Below are 13,500 nucleotides of genomic sequence, written 5' to 3'. Positions count from 1 at the left end.
AAAATCTCTCTATGGTGACATAATTCATTATCTCTGTTATAACTGTGGAAATGTTCAGACAATTCCATTGAATAGATTCTGAGAAACGTTTGACACAGTTTCCCATACCCTTAAAAAAAAATGACATATTGAGAAAATAGCAAAATGGCTTCGCGTTTTTCACACATTTCTTACTACCTGTACCATTTTCGACCTTGTATTTCGTGCCTTTATAGTCTACTTTAAGAATTTGGACTTCAGTTATATTATTTCTAAGATAATAAAATATCATTTTCCACCAAAATCTCAAAATCAAATTTTTGAAGGATTTTCCTAATAATTAGACCCAAACCGCCCCTTAAAACAAACCCATTCATCACGTGCATCGACAATCTCGATTTGGATATGAGAGCTCATCTATCGTGGGTCAAGTCACAAGAAAAATATAAAGTTGTATTAAATTGTCCAAAAGTAATTGTGGTTTTAAACTAAAGAGGTCTTCTCGAATTGGAAGAAGCGAAAAGCCTCTTCTTGAAAATTCACTAATTCAAAACTATATGTCCTTGAAAGGAGAAAAAGAAAACAAAATCATAAATCAAATAAAAGGTTGGGGGGAGGAAGATCGTTTGATAACATTTTGATTCAAAATCCAAATCCAAGAAAAATAAGTGAAGATATGTAACCCTGAAAAATAGCTACTTTACGTTCCTCTGTCAAGATGATAACATTTATTCACGATACACATAGGAAAATAAGCTGCTGTATTTTAATTTAGACTGATTGAAACCTGCACAATTGTTGGCATGTAGTAAGTAGATCAACAACGATCACCATGTGCATTATCTACAAAGATATTTGATTTGATACGAGAACAATGCCATTGGTGTCCAGATATACATATTCAAATTTTATATTCCTTGACTAAAATGCAATGGAATGAAGATTAGAAACAACAAACACACACCATGGGTCGCCACTACTGTAACAGGTCTACCATGTCCCTCTCATTCAAGATCTAGTTGCTATTTAAGACAGATATGTACTTTACAGAGAAACATCACATCTCAAATATTGGCTTTAATACTACCAGTATTTCACGATTGCTCGTGATTTAAAAAAAAAATCTATACTACAATTTCCTTTGCATAAAGATAACATAAATCACCTTGTCTGAATGAACTACATAATAAATTGTCTCCGTAAAGGATTTGCTAAACGTAAAACTTCCAAAAATAAAAAAAAAAGAATTTATGGCACGTACAGCTCTTCATGTACATCAATTGTCTTTTATACCTATTGTCGGTGTGAGCACGCGTGTATTTGGTACATGTGCGTTCAGGGCATTTTTATGAGGTACACAGCCTTAAAACTTTACTTTCTTTATTATGTGTCACATTATCCTGTATTAATGGTGGTAGATCGCTGAGGTTGGCTCGATAAATACATCGTGAATTTGGGAATCAAAAACATAAATTGATGGTTATTCTTCCCGATTTCCAGTATTTAACGTTCCATGCTCTCAGCATCTGTTTCGAGAGACTTAGCGAAGTGAAAATAAAAGTACCAGTGCTTTAGAGGCCTCTAAATTAATTAAGATACATCCATTTCTGTAAATATGATTTTTCACTTAAAACTATACATATTTGTTAAAACCAGTCAGGGATGATATTATAAACCGTACATTTAGAAAAGAAGAAATACTGAATGATGTTCAATGTTCTCTATGAAGACAACAGTTATACAAGAAACGAATGACAATGACATATTATTATATGGGAAGCTTCAACTGATAATAAATACGAGTCACATAATAGTTGATCTTTGGCTTCTCCCTAAACGAAAGCAAATGCTTTTCAGAGTGGAATAAATATATTATTTTCTTTAATGATGTAAGATGATAATAGATATGGCAATGTTATGTTGTCACACACAAGGGATGAGAAGATGGTGATATTTAGTAACTTAGATGCTTTTACTATTGTTATATATATATATATATCACAATAAAAAGAATATTCATGTTTCAAGTTGAGAAGCATGCATCGGAATACTTGGGACAGGGTTTTTAAAGTTTATTTACCTTTGATTTGCTATTGCGTTTGCATCTCAATAATATTGTTGGTTTAAGGCATCATATGATAGAGTATTCTTTAATTAATTTAATCTTTTTTTTTTTTTTTTTTGGTATTTATTAAAAGAGTTATTTTTATCGTGCCAAGTAACACTATCAATTTAAATATATACCAAAAAAAAAAAAGATTTTTTATTCCACCCTCCAAGTAAGATAAGAATCTTACTTGGAGGCAGGGTGGGATAAAAAATCTTAAAATTGTTTTGTTTTTTCATTAAAAAAATCATATTTCGTGACCAACAAGTTGTTAAATAGTTTATTGTACAATAAATTTAAGCTACCGAGAGTGATGATTTACAAGACTTTTCAGAAAGCCACGCCCACCCAATTGTTTTTTTTTTCATTTTATGTTAACTGGTAATTAAAAAAAAAAAGCCTCGTGGCATTGAAAAATTAGGTTTACTAATTTTACATTATTTTGCGTCTTTTTTTCCTGTTTGCATATAATTTAACTGGTTCCATTGACAAATCTTCACAAAAAATACAAAGTTTATGCTTGAACTGGCGAGACGAAGTAAAAGTTTATTAAATCGAGACACTAACCCATGAGAATGAAAAAAGAATTTCAAGATTTTTATCCATTTCCATGGGCATATTCAAATAAATGTGATGCCTGGATAGTTTTGGCATTTTCTTAGACCATTCTGCATGATTCCAGGGATTAGTTTGGCATTTTATCCTAAATTAATCTGGCAACTGGCACAGCGCCTTCTGAGTCGCAAATGCTATGTCGGCTCTTTTTGGTGTGTGTTCTTTTCTTCCATTGTTATATATAAATATAAATAAATAAATAAATATATATATATATATATATATATTTATATTTATATATATATATATATATATATATATATATATATATATATATATATATATATATATATATATATATATATATAAATTGTCACTCACATTATATATGACCAAGACGTACGTTTCTGTGGCTTTCGTCCACGTCTTCAATCGGCATAATGTCCGTAGAAAAAAAATGTATTCCGTTTGAGGTGTTTACACTCCGCATGTCCTTGCTTCCGTTGTGTAGTGGTGATTAGTGTTGATGTGTAGTGACATTGTAGTGTGCTCTCATTGCTTATATTATGAGTGTGTGTGTGTGTGTGTGTGTGTAAATGTGTGTGTGTTGGGTGTGTTGTGTGTGGTGTATACATGTGTGTGTATGATATTGTTGTGGAATGTAGTTATGTGGGGGGGGGATATATATATATATATATATATATATATATATATATATATATATATATATATATATATATATAATATATTCTTGTTTTGGGAATTGTGTATTATCGATGTAAATCAATGAAGTCACAATGTAAATTGGAGGTATTTATTATAGTTTGTTAAATGTGTTGAAGTCATGTGAGAGTGAAATTGCTTTGAGGGCTTTTTTTAAAACTCTCACATAGAGTAGAATGTTGTGTTCTTTCAAATTAATTTGACCATCATAAAGTTAAAGGCTTGATGTGCACAAATGACCGATAGTTGCATTATTCTGCGTGTGTGTGTGGGAGGGGGGGGGGGGCAGCAGAAGATAACGCAGTTAGAATGAGTGACTGGTTGTGAATTTTAATGGTTTTGGTTGCATGGTAGTAGTACTTTAATTCGCCATTTGTGTTTTTCTCCATCTCCTTACATGACAATATGCCCCCCCCCCCCCCCCCCAAAAAAAAAAAAAAAAAAAACAAAAAAACAAAACAAAACAAAACAAAACAAAACAAAAACAGAAAGAGGTTGGAATTGCATTTAGTCGCACTAAATGGTTATTTCAAACGACTAATCAGTTGTTTTTACAAAGTCTGTTCAGGCCATTAAATTAAGCAAAAAATATTTCTGCAATCATCGAATAAATATTTTATACAACGGGTTCAAAGTACTATTCAACGATTACGTTGTTTATGAGAAATGATAGGCTTTTCCAATATCAAGGATAGGATAAAGCACTTTAATTTGCACATCTTTATTGATTACAATTTTGGAGAGTTTTGGTTTTGGTTTAATTTTCCCCAAGCAGTATTTTACGACAAACCTTCAAGATCTTCTGGTCGAATGTAATCTCAAATAAGGACCTGGGAGTTATAGCGGAGGTGGAGTCTCTGGAGAGTCCCATTAAAAAGAGAAGATAGTAATGATTGGGCATGTTTGTCGCAGAACTGACGAAACACTGACAAGGAAGGTTTTGCGATGTACATCCCAAGGAAAGGGAAAGCGAGGCCGCCCTAAGGAGACCTGGGCCCGTTTTCATGAACGCGGACTAGATTTAGTTATTTACTAGTCTAGTAAATGACCTCCTAATCCGCCTGAGCAAAGTAAGTGACTAAAAAATGGATTTCATGAACGCTTTCTAGTCTCTGACTAGCTGGTCTCTTGCCTAGAAGTGGGCGTTGTAAGGACGTTAACTAATTCGGCTATTTTGTGCTGGTAACATCACACTCTCTAGTATACAAAGTTAGGTAAGGTACCGGCTTTCATACTTTCATCGTAAAAGATTTCCAAAGAGGAAATTAACAACACATCCGGTTAAGAGAAATAGTTTCGTTCCTTTTTGTATTTTAACTTACTTTTGCCATGATCAATAAAATAATTTGATATTGACTGTAGAGTGATAGACTACAATAATGTCCATGGTCGAATGTCAATTCTATATTTAGGCCAATGAAAATTTCATTGAAAGTCAAACAAATTCAACCAAAAAACAAAACAAAACAAACAAACAAATGAGAAAGTGTGTTCTGGTGAATCCCATTATTTCAGTCAGTTACAATGCCAGCAGAATAACTTTTGTCTCCACTATACCTTCTAATCATGTTTTTTTTTTTTTTTGGTGTTCTTTGACGCAAACCCTTCGATATCTAGACTCCGTTCATTCGCAACATGTGAGCCGATTAGATTCTTCCTATTTTTTAACTCCCCAAAAATGTATACTTTCGACGATCTGCACTTTTCTTGTAGTTTTATAAAGCCAGTGCCAACAGCAACAGGACACGTCTTGCCTCTGTCATTCGTTACCGACGTATTTTCCTTCCGAATCGAAGCTCTCTCAATCTAAGAATAACTGCTATCTTGTCGAAGTAATGGCGTATCCTAGTAACTCGTCCCAGACTAAGCATGAAGTCCTGCCTCAGCAAATGACTCAAACCTGGCCAAACTTACTCTAATGGTGCCGTGATTTTAGTCTGGGACTTGCTTAGTAAGCTCGACATGAAATCCGATTTTTTCAAGTCCTTGACTAAAGTCGGAGATTGCCAGAGACTAAGTGCTAGTCCGCGTTCATGAAAACGGGCCCTGGCGACGTACCATAGAAGGGGACCTAAAGCAGAGAGATCTGTCCCTTGAGGTGGCCCAAAGAATAGCAGTTGAATGCACCAGGTGGAGATCCCCTTCATCGCCTCAAGTGCCAACAAGCCGGGGGAGGATTGAATGTGTGAGTATCTGGAAACGGGCTAAACAACACTGTTATGGATTACTACACAATCCTTCTTCTCCTTTCAATGCTATATTATAATAAGATTCCTAAACGCCTAGGTTGGAAATTCTGAACGAGTTCTCAATGCCGCTGTACGACCTTGCGAGTGCGAAACGGGAACGAACGAGTTCAAAATACGTCAAACCCAGAAGTTCAAGAATCTTCCCCTGCAATGACCTCATCTGTGTAATTTATTATCAAAATGCATTCTGTTTTACATTAATTGGTTCTCGAATTTCACGATTTGACACTAAATCTCTCTCGAGTTCACCCTCATTGAAAATCGAACAATGTTCGATTTTCCATGCATATGAACTCGAGAGAGTTAAGAATTATTATGGTGATTAGGATATCATTACGCGTCAAACATATTTTTATTAATTCTGCATGGGGCATGGTTTGAAAATATTTTTGAACTGCTACGTGTTTACTTATTTTTTTTTTTGTTTGCTTGTTTGTTTGTTGTTGTTTTTTTTTAATTTAATTTTTTTAAAGCAAAAGATAACTGCGACGTCTCGCACCTCTTACAAGCATTTTTGTTGTAGTTGCCATTTTACTATTTAATGAAATAGGGTTTTCCCCAAAAACTAAAAGGGTATAAGAATATTGTTTCCGTCAGCCATCGGATAAGTGAAAGCAATGGGGGTTAAACAAGATCTTTTATTTAATTTCCCGATTAAACATGAAAGATGCTGATCCCAATACCGCGGTTCTCTTGAAAAAAAAACAACACACATTTATTTTTTTCAAATTTTGTCCAAAACACTCATCTTTCAAATATCGACCGATTAAAGTGACCTTCACCTTGTCAAAAACTCTCAAATCTTGGATTTCAGTCAAGTCCCAAATTGGAGAGTTTTTGATAAGAGGAGGATCATTAAAATCGATCAATATTTGAACGACGAGTTTTCTGGTCAAAATTTGGAAAATGTTTTTTTTTTTGGTATTATTTCAGAGTACGACAGAATGCCATCCATTAAAAAATGAATAAGAAGACTGAGATGAAAAGACCGTCTGAAGTTGGGATTATAATGCTGTTCATGTGTTAAAAAAATAATTTGAAAGCAAAAACCAATCAGCTGAAAACAAACGAATTTTAAAATTAGGATGTCAAAGAGATGCAAACTAAAATTAAAAGACAGCAAGAGACTATGAGACACTATGACCACGGAAAGCAAGAATTCGATTCACACACTTGAAATCAAGATACTACTTACTATCTTTGCTTCATTTTCACGATATTATATTTGATCATTAGTGAATATGTGACTTATCGTGTTAAAATGAGTATTTTGTCGGGAAAGACCATCTACTAAAACGTGATTTTAAAGTTAAATAATTGATCAGAAATTTGATAATTTATTTTTTTGCTATGAAGTGCCTAAGTCTAGTTTCCATCATAAGACCTTTAACATTGATAAAAGTTTAATTTATGTTTATCTTATATTATAAAATCCAGACTTAATACCGTTTAGAGGCGATGGATCATATATAATGTGAAGCTTTGCACCTTTGGATCTGTAAGTCCCTAGCATGAGTCGTGGACGGCACAAAGTTGTCTCCCAACGTATTCTATGTGGTCGTTAATCGCGTTATTTCTATCGAAAATCACCATAGAAATAATGCCTTAGACGTCTCGTCTTATATGTAAAACACATAAAAATTGCTGTTGGTTTGAAGCCGATGTGTTCATATGATAAAAAGAACGATATCTTTTAGTGCCCTTATCCATATCGCAGTATTCGAACCTCACACTTTGATGGTAACCAAAACCGCTACAATTCTTGGGTCGATTTTTGCTTTTTTGCATTTGAAAAATCAACTAAGTACCATGTCGGTTGTGTATATCTATATTTAACAATACTACAATAAATATTTTCTTTTAAAGATATCAATTAATTCTGAATCGAACATATTATGCAACACAGAGCATACATTGTTTTATCTTCAGACAATATTCTCTCGATAACACAACTCAATCACACGATCCACCAACAGAAAACTCAAGCACGTTTGAAGGTCCACACAGCCAGGTCAATGATTAAACTAGTTTCAGAACAGTTTGGCCCCATCAGGAGCCCAAATCTTCCTAGTATCTACCTCTACTGAAGCCTGTCCCCTTACTTTCGATCCTTCTCATGCCTGGAATTGACAATTTCATCATCAACATCATCATCATGACTTAAGCCTCTTGATTCTTTGTGGAACATAGGGTTGCAACAGCACTCTTCCATCTGACTCGGTTTTTTGAGGTCTTCCTTATCTGGCCCAGTTTTGCCCGGCTACCTTGGACTCAGTCTCAATGCTGCATCGCCATGCTTGCTGTGGTCGACCAACCCTCCTCTTTCCTTGCCTAACATAATCCCAGGTTCATTCCCCATCGGGGTCCATCACACATTCCTAGGTTCACTCTCCACTGGTGCCCATCTCCTATCTGCGAATCTCTCCCCGCCCCCCCCCCCCCCCCCCCCCGCTCCCAAATGGAATCCACATCCCGTAGTTCAAGTTCACTAACCATGAATGTCCATTTCGCATTGTCCCGGGTTCACTCTCCACGTAGATCTCATCCTATTTTCCCCAGTTCATTCCTTACTGTTTACCACATCCCACAGTCCCGGGTTCAATCACCAGTGGTGTCTAGCTTCCATAGTCCTAGGTTTACTCCTTATCAATGTCCACCTCACACAGTCTCACAGTCTCAGGGTCACTCTTCACTTGTGACTCCATCCAACAGTCTCGCGTTCAATCAGACTGATATTCATATCCTGTCACTGATTCATTGCCTATTGATTTCCACTTCACACAGTCCCGGGTTCAACTCTCACATTTCCGGCTTCCATCTGTCTTCATCCAATAAATTGAAACTTCCAATTCGTTGCTTATTGTTATTTAATCACTGCTTGATGTCACACCTGGCCGTTTGTTGTCAAGAATGTAGAGGTACGAACACGAACGTTATTCGAATGATATGACCCGTCCGTTCGTTTCATATGTCTATCCTATCTGGCATTGTGTTTCCGATTTCCTGGAAAGAGCTTTTAGCGGTTTATGTCCATGTCGATTCATAAAATATATCGCATTTATTTTCACATATTTATGGGCAATTTTTCCGGTATGACTTTAATAAAGATTCTTTTTATCCAAAAAGTTTTATTAATTTACACGTAAAATGCAGAAAGATAAGTTTTCAACAAAAAGTTAGATCAATAATACATTCCAATGAATCACTTTCATAATATCGATATTGAGTTAAAATTGGTCCGATTTGCCAAAAATGGTAGCCAGGTAGAATTGTATGACACGAGCCAAGGAGTTGTTCAAAACAAGGTTGCCAGACGTAGGGATTTCAGGCTACGGTAGTCTAGCTGTTTTACAACGTTTGTAGTCTGTTGGAAATCTTTACACACTTTTTTGTGCATAACTGTAGCTGGTTAAATATTAATACTTTATCTGATCCTTTCGGGAATTCTTTGTGGCAACCTTGTCAAAAGATGAGGCATCATTCTCTTTTTGAAAACAAGGGTACACCTGTTTATCGGTCGTCTTGGAGTTCAACTGCCTATAATTTTCTTTTTTTCTTTTTTTCTTTTTTTAGTCTGTAAAGGACCGTAGTCTTCGTGAACTCATAGCCTGATACTGACCATAAAGTAACTAGACAGGATTACAAATGAAAACAAATCTCGAGTTGCTATCAATAGTTCACCCTGCCTATGGGGTCATTCTTTCTCTTTCACGATGTCAGTCAGAAGTATTTAAAGTTGACTTACTTTAAGCAGAATTCCCTCTGTAGTTGTTGACTTCATTAGTGGTAACAAAGATAAAGAAAGAAACAAAAATGGATTTCTTCCGAACTGCATTGCATGTTACTGGAAAATTTTAGGGTTGGTAAAGTTTAACCCCCACCCCTCTACATTTTGAACATCATATATTATCTAGATTAAATCTGAATTTTTGGGAAATGCAAGTGTGACCCATCGTTTCAAAACAGTGTTATGTGGGGATGAAACGGACCAAGAAAAGAAAATAATTTAGAAATAAAATGATTAAGAATACGAAACAAGATTTTTAAAACTTAAATGCAAGAAATTGGATTTATTACATATAACGAAGAGAAAGTGACCTCAAGTTTCATATTAGTGGCTATAAATTCAATTCCCAGACCTAGCTTATCCAGACATGACACCGCTTTGAGACAATGGATCACATATTATAAAGCGCAGCTCTGGTTATGGAGCTGTTCCTTTTTTATATATACATCCTATTTCCATTGTATTTTTATCTTATTGTGTAAATTATAACACGTCTGTACAAAAAAAAAAAATCCTTTTTGGGATGCAATAAAGTATTATTATTATTATTATTATTATTATTATTATTATTATTATTATTATTATTATTTTTATTATTATTATTATTATTATTATTATTATTATTATTTTTAAAAATTTCGTTCATCTCCCCCATATCTTTAAACGAGTCAACCCACAGATAGCCTACCTATAAATTAAAAAAAAATTCTTCTCATATTTATTTCAAACTAACATTCGCAAGTGTGATTAAAAATTTTTACGTACATTTTACGCTAATTTTCCTTTTAGTTTACACCACGTAGCCACAGCAGACCCCAAATTTGTCTCGAAGTGAGCAAATAATTTCTTTCTAAAATTGAGTGACTCCTTAGTTAAAAAAAAAACAAACAAACAAACGAAAAAAACATTGACCTGTGTCCAAGGAATTTACCCAATGGAAACCGTACGGTGCTCTTATTGGCTAACCAACCAGCGGCCTCGATGAGAAAAATATCCGCCATTTTGATGTTGGCTGGGAATCGCGTTACTATAGTAAACAAGCGCTGATCGGCCGTTCATGAAAACAAGTTGCTGCTCGCTCGTTTAACTCAAAATTATTCAAAACGATCTCTCTAAAATGATATAAATGTGACTTCTTAAGGTTTTCTTCACGGTCAAAACCACACAACATTCTATTAATGATTACGTCCGAGGCAAAAAGGAATATTGACAGGTCGACCGAGAGTTGAACTCGTGAGACGACAAACATCAATGCGAAGTGTAGCGAGAGTCAAGCTATTGTTTGTCTTGTCCTATTCTATATAGAGAAAAGGATAAATAGTATAGCCTCGTGTGTGAGTGGTTGCGTGTCATAGTCATGTTTTTAAATTGTTTCTGTTGTTTATGTGTGTAGTGATGACTCTCTCACACTCAATTTCAATGCCGAAAGAGGAATTCCCGCACACAAGAAAGGGGGAATTGGGGTGGTATTTGGCATACATATTGTATAGTATCTAGTTCTAAATAGATAACTGATTAGAATTATATTATGATATATAAACACAATGCCAAATACAATTCCGAAGTTTCCTTATTTCAAATGAAGTAAAGCTCCAAAACCTAATGGTAGTGATTGTAGTACTGAGTGTTAGTGAGGTGATGTGGTGTTGGTGGTGGTTGAAGTTGTAGTAGTAATAGTGATGATGATGTGGTGGTGGTGATGATTGTAGTTGTAGTAGTAGTGGTAGTGATGATGATGTGGTGGTGGTTGTAGTATTAGTGGTAATGGTAATGATATGGTGGTGGTGGTGTTTGTTGTAGTAGTGGTAATGATGCGGCTATGTGGTCTAGTAGTATGACACTTGCTTCCGGATCGGAAGGTCCTGGGTTCGAGCCTCGCGCTCGGCGCATAGTTGAGTCCTTGGAAAAGGCTCTTTACTCACATTCTCTCACCGTACTCAGGTGTAAAATGAGTACCTGGCCGTTAACAGAGTTGTCTTTGTCCGAAAAATTGTAATATCGCCTAACAGGCGTCATGTCCCGTCCTACATGTTAAATGTTGACCAGGGACCCCTTGTAAAGCGCTTTGAGCACATTTAGTAGATATTGCACTATATAAAGCTCAATTCAAAAAAAAAAAAATATTTCAATGATGATGATATGGCGGTGGTGGTTGGAGTAGTAGTAGTGGTAGTGATGATAATGTGGTGGTGGTTGTAGTTGTAGTAGTAGTGATAGTGATGATGATGTGGTGGTGGTTGTAGTAGTAGTGGTAGTGATGATGATGTGGTTGTGGTTGTTGTAGTAGTAGTTGTAATGGTGATGATATGGTGGTAGTGGTTGCAGTAGTAGTGGTAGTGATGACGATGTGGTTGTGGTGGTTGTAGTAGTAGTGGTAATGGTAATGATATGGTGGTAGTGGTGGTTGTAGTAGTAGTGGTAATGGTAATGATATGGTGGTGGTTGTAGTAGTAGTGGTCGTGATGACGATGTGGTTGTGGTGGTTGTAGTAGTAGTGGTAGTGATGCTATTGTGGTGGTGGTTGTAGTAGTTGAGGTAGTGATGTGGTGGTGGTTGTAGTAGTAGTGGTGGTGGTGGTTGTGGTAGTAGTGGTAATGATGATGATATGGTGGTGGTGGTTGCAGTAGTAGTGGTAGTGATGACGATGTGGTTGTGGTGATTGTAGTAGTGGTAGTGATGATGATGTGCTGGTGGTGGTGTAGTAGTAGTGGTAGTGATAATGATGTGGGGCTGGTGGTTGTAGTAGTAGTGTTAGTGATGATATTGAGGTGGTGGTTGTAGTAGTAGATGATGTGGTGGTTGGAAAACACATTACAGGTTATTATAATACATGATTACACACATTCTCTAACTTCATTTTTTGACAGCTTCGTTGTGCCATAAATATACGCAACAGTTCTGAAACATTTTATTGTGGATTTTGATATTGTTTGTTGTTTTTCTTGTGTCGTTATGTTGACATAGATACCGAATGAATGGTAATTACTACATTCTCAGCCAACAACAAAATGGCGCTGAATGCTTTCATTGGTGGACACTTTTTAGGCTTCGTACGTATTCTCATTCGTTTAATTATATGCCTGTGTCAAACAATCCTACCTCGGTTGTAATTTTTCCATTTTTTTCATGGATCAATAGAGTATTAGCCACTCCCACGCCTCGTTCTGAAAAAAGTCCGCGAAATTAAAGGGGAGGCAAGAGAAAATCAGCTGATCGTTAAAATAGTAACAGAAAAGTGGAGGTGCTCGGCAATGAATGCAAGAAAGACATTTAAAACGCCGTAAAAATGTTTAAAAATCACTTAATGTTACAATTACCATCCATAACAACCTGTCAAATTCACATATGTAAGATGTCAAGCCAAAATTAATAATAAAATAATAAAGAACACGATTGACCGGTGGTCCGTTGACTACACATGCATACGAGTACCAGAAATATTTTGTAAACAATGTAACACAATATAATGTGTAAGTTTCAAAGCAAATGCAACCACAAATAACATCAAAGAACAATGTGGGACTACTGTTTTAATTTCATAAAACCAAACGTATATTTTCTGCCCCGGATATTGAACGTGTAGTTAGTATGTATCGTACAAACAACATTCGTTTAGACAGGTAGTCGGGATTCTAGCGCCAGTTTTATTTGGGCAACCATGATTGGGATTTCACTCAATGCACTTATTATTAATTATTATCATTATTATATAATAATAATAATAATAATAATAATAATAATAATAATAATAATAATAATAATAATAATAATAATAATAATAATAATAATAATAACAATAACAATAATAATAATAATAACAATAATAATAATAATAATAATAATAATAATAATAATAATAATAATAATAATAATAATAATAATAATAATAATAATAATAATAATAATAATAATAATAAGCAGTTGAAAGGATATAGTCTTTGGTGTATAAGTGCATATGTACAATATTTCTTATAATAAATGCTTCAAAACAAAATAAAACTAAAAAAAATAAATAAAGAATAAATGAATGAAAATATATATTTGGGCATTTACTTACATTAATAGTCTTGAAAATCACAATCACAATCCATGAAAATTAA

The 13,500-nt window shown here is 34.8% G+C and overlaps 1 protein-coding gene across 3 annotated transcripts in view; it reads right to left on the bottom strand.

Annotated features, from left to right (window-relative positions):
• LOC144978436 (uncharacterized) overlaps positions 1-1,216 on the bottom strand; it is a 63,091-nt gene extending 61,875 nt beyond the window's left edge. Inside the window, exon 1 of one of the 3 annotated variants that reach the window (XM_078924497.1) lies at positions 1,145-1,216. The gene's annotated coding sequence lies outside the window, so the exon portion shown is untranslated. Of the gene's footprint in view, positions 1-943; positions 1,059-1,144 lie in introns of those variants that run through there. The other 2 variants (XM_078924498.1, XM_078924495.1) reach the window with 2 other exon arrangements.
• Positions 1,217-13,500: the final 12,284 nt, after the last annotated feature.

The sequence above is a fragment of the Berghia stephanieae genome, chromosome 8 (assembly GCF_034508935.2).
Source record: "Berghia stephanieae isolate SIO BIC M18660-M18661 chromosome 8, UCSD_Bste_1.3, whole genome shotgun sequence".
NCBI lineage: Eukaryota > Metazoa > Mollusca > Gastropoda > Nudibranchia > Aeolidiidae > Berghia > Berghia stephanieae.
This window is presented reverse-complemented; position numbering and strand designations above follow the sequence as displayed.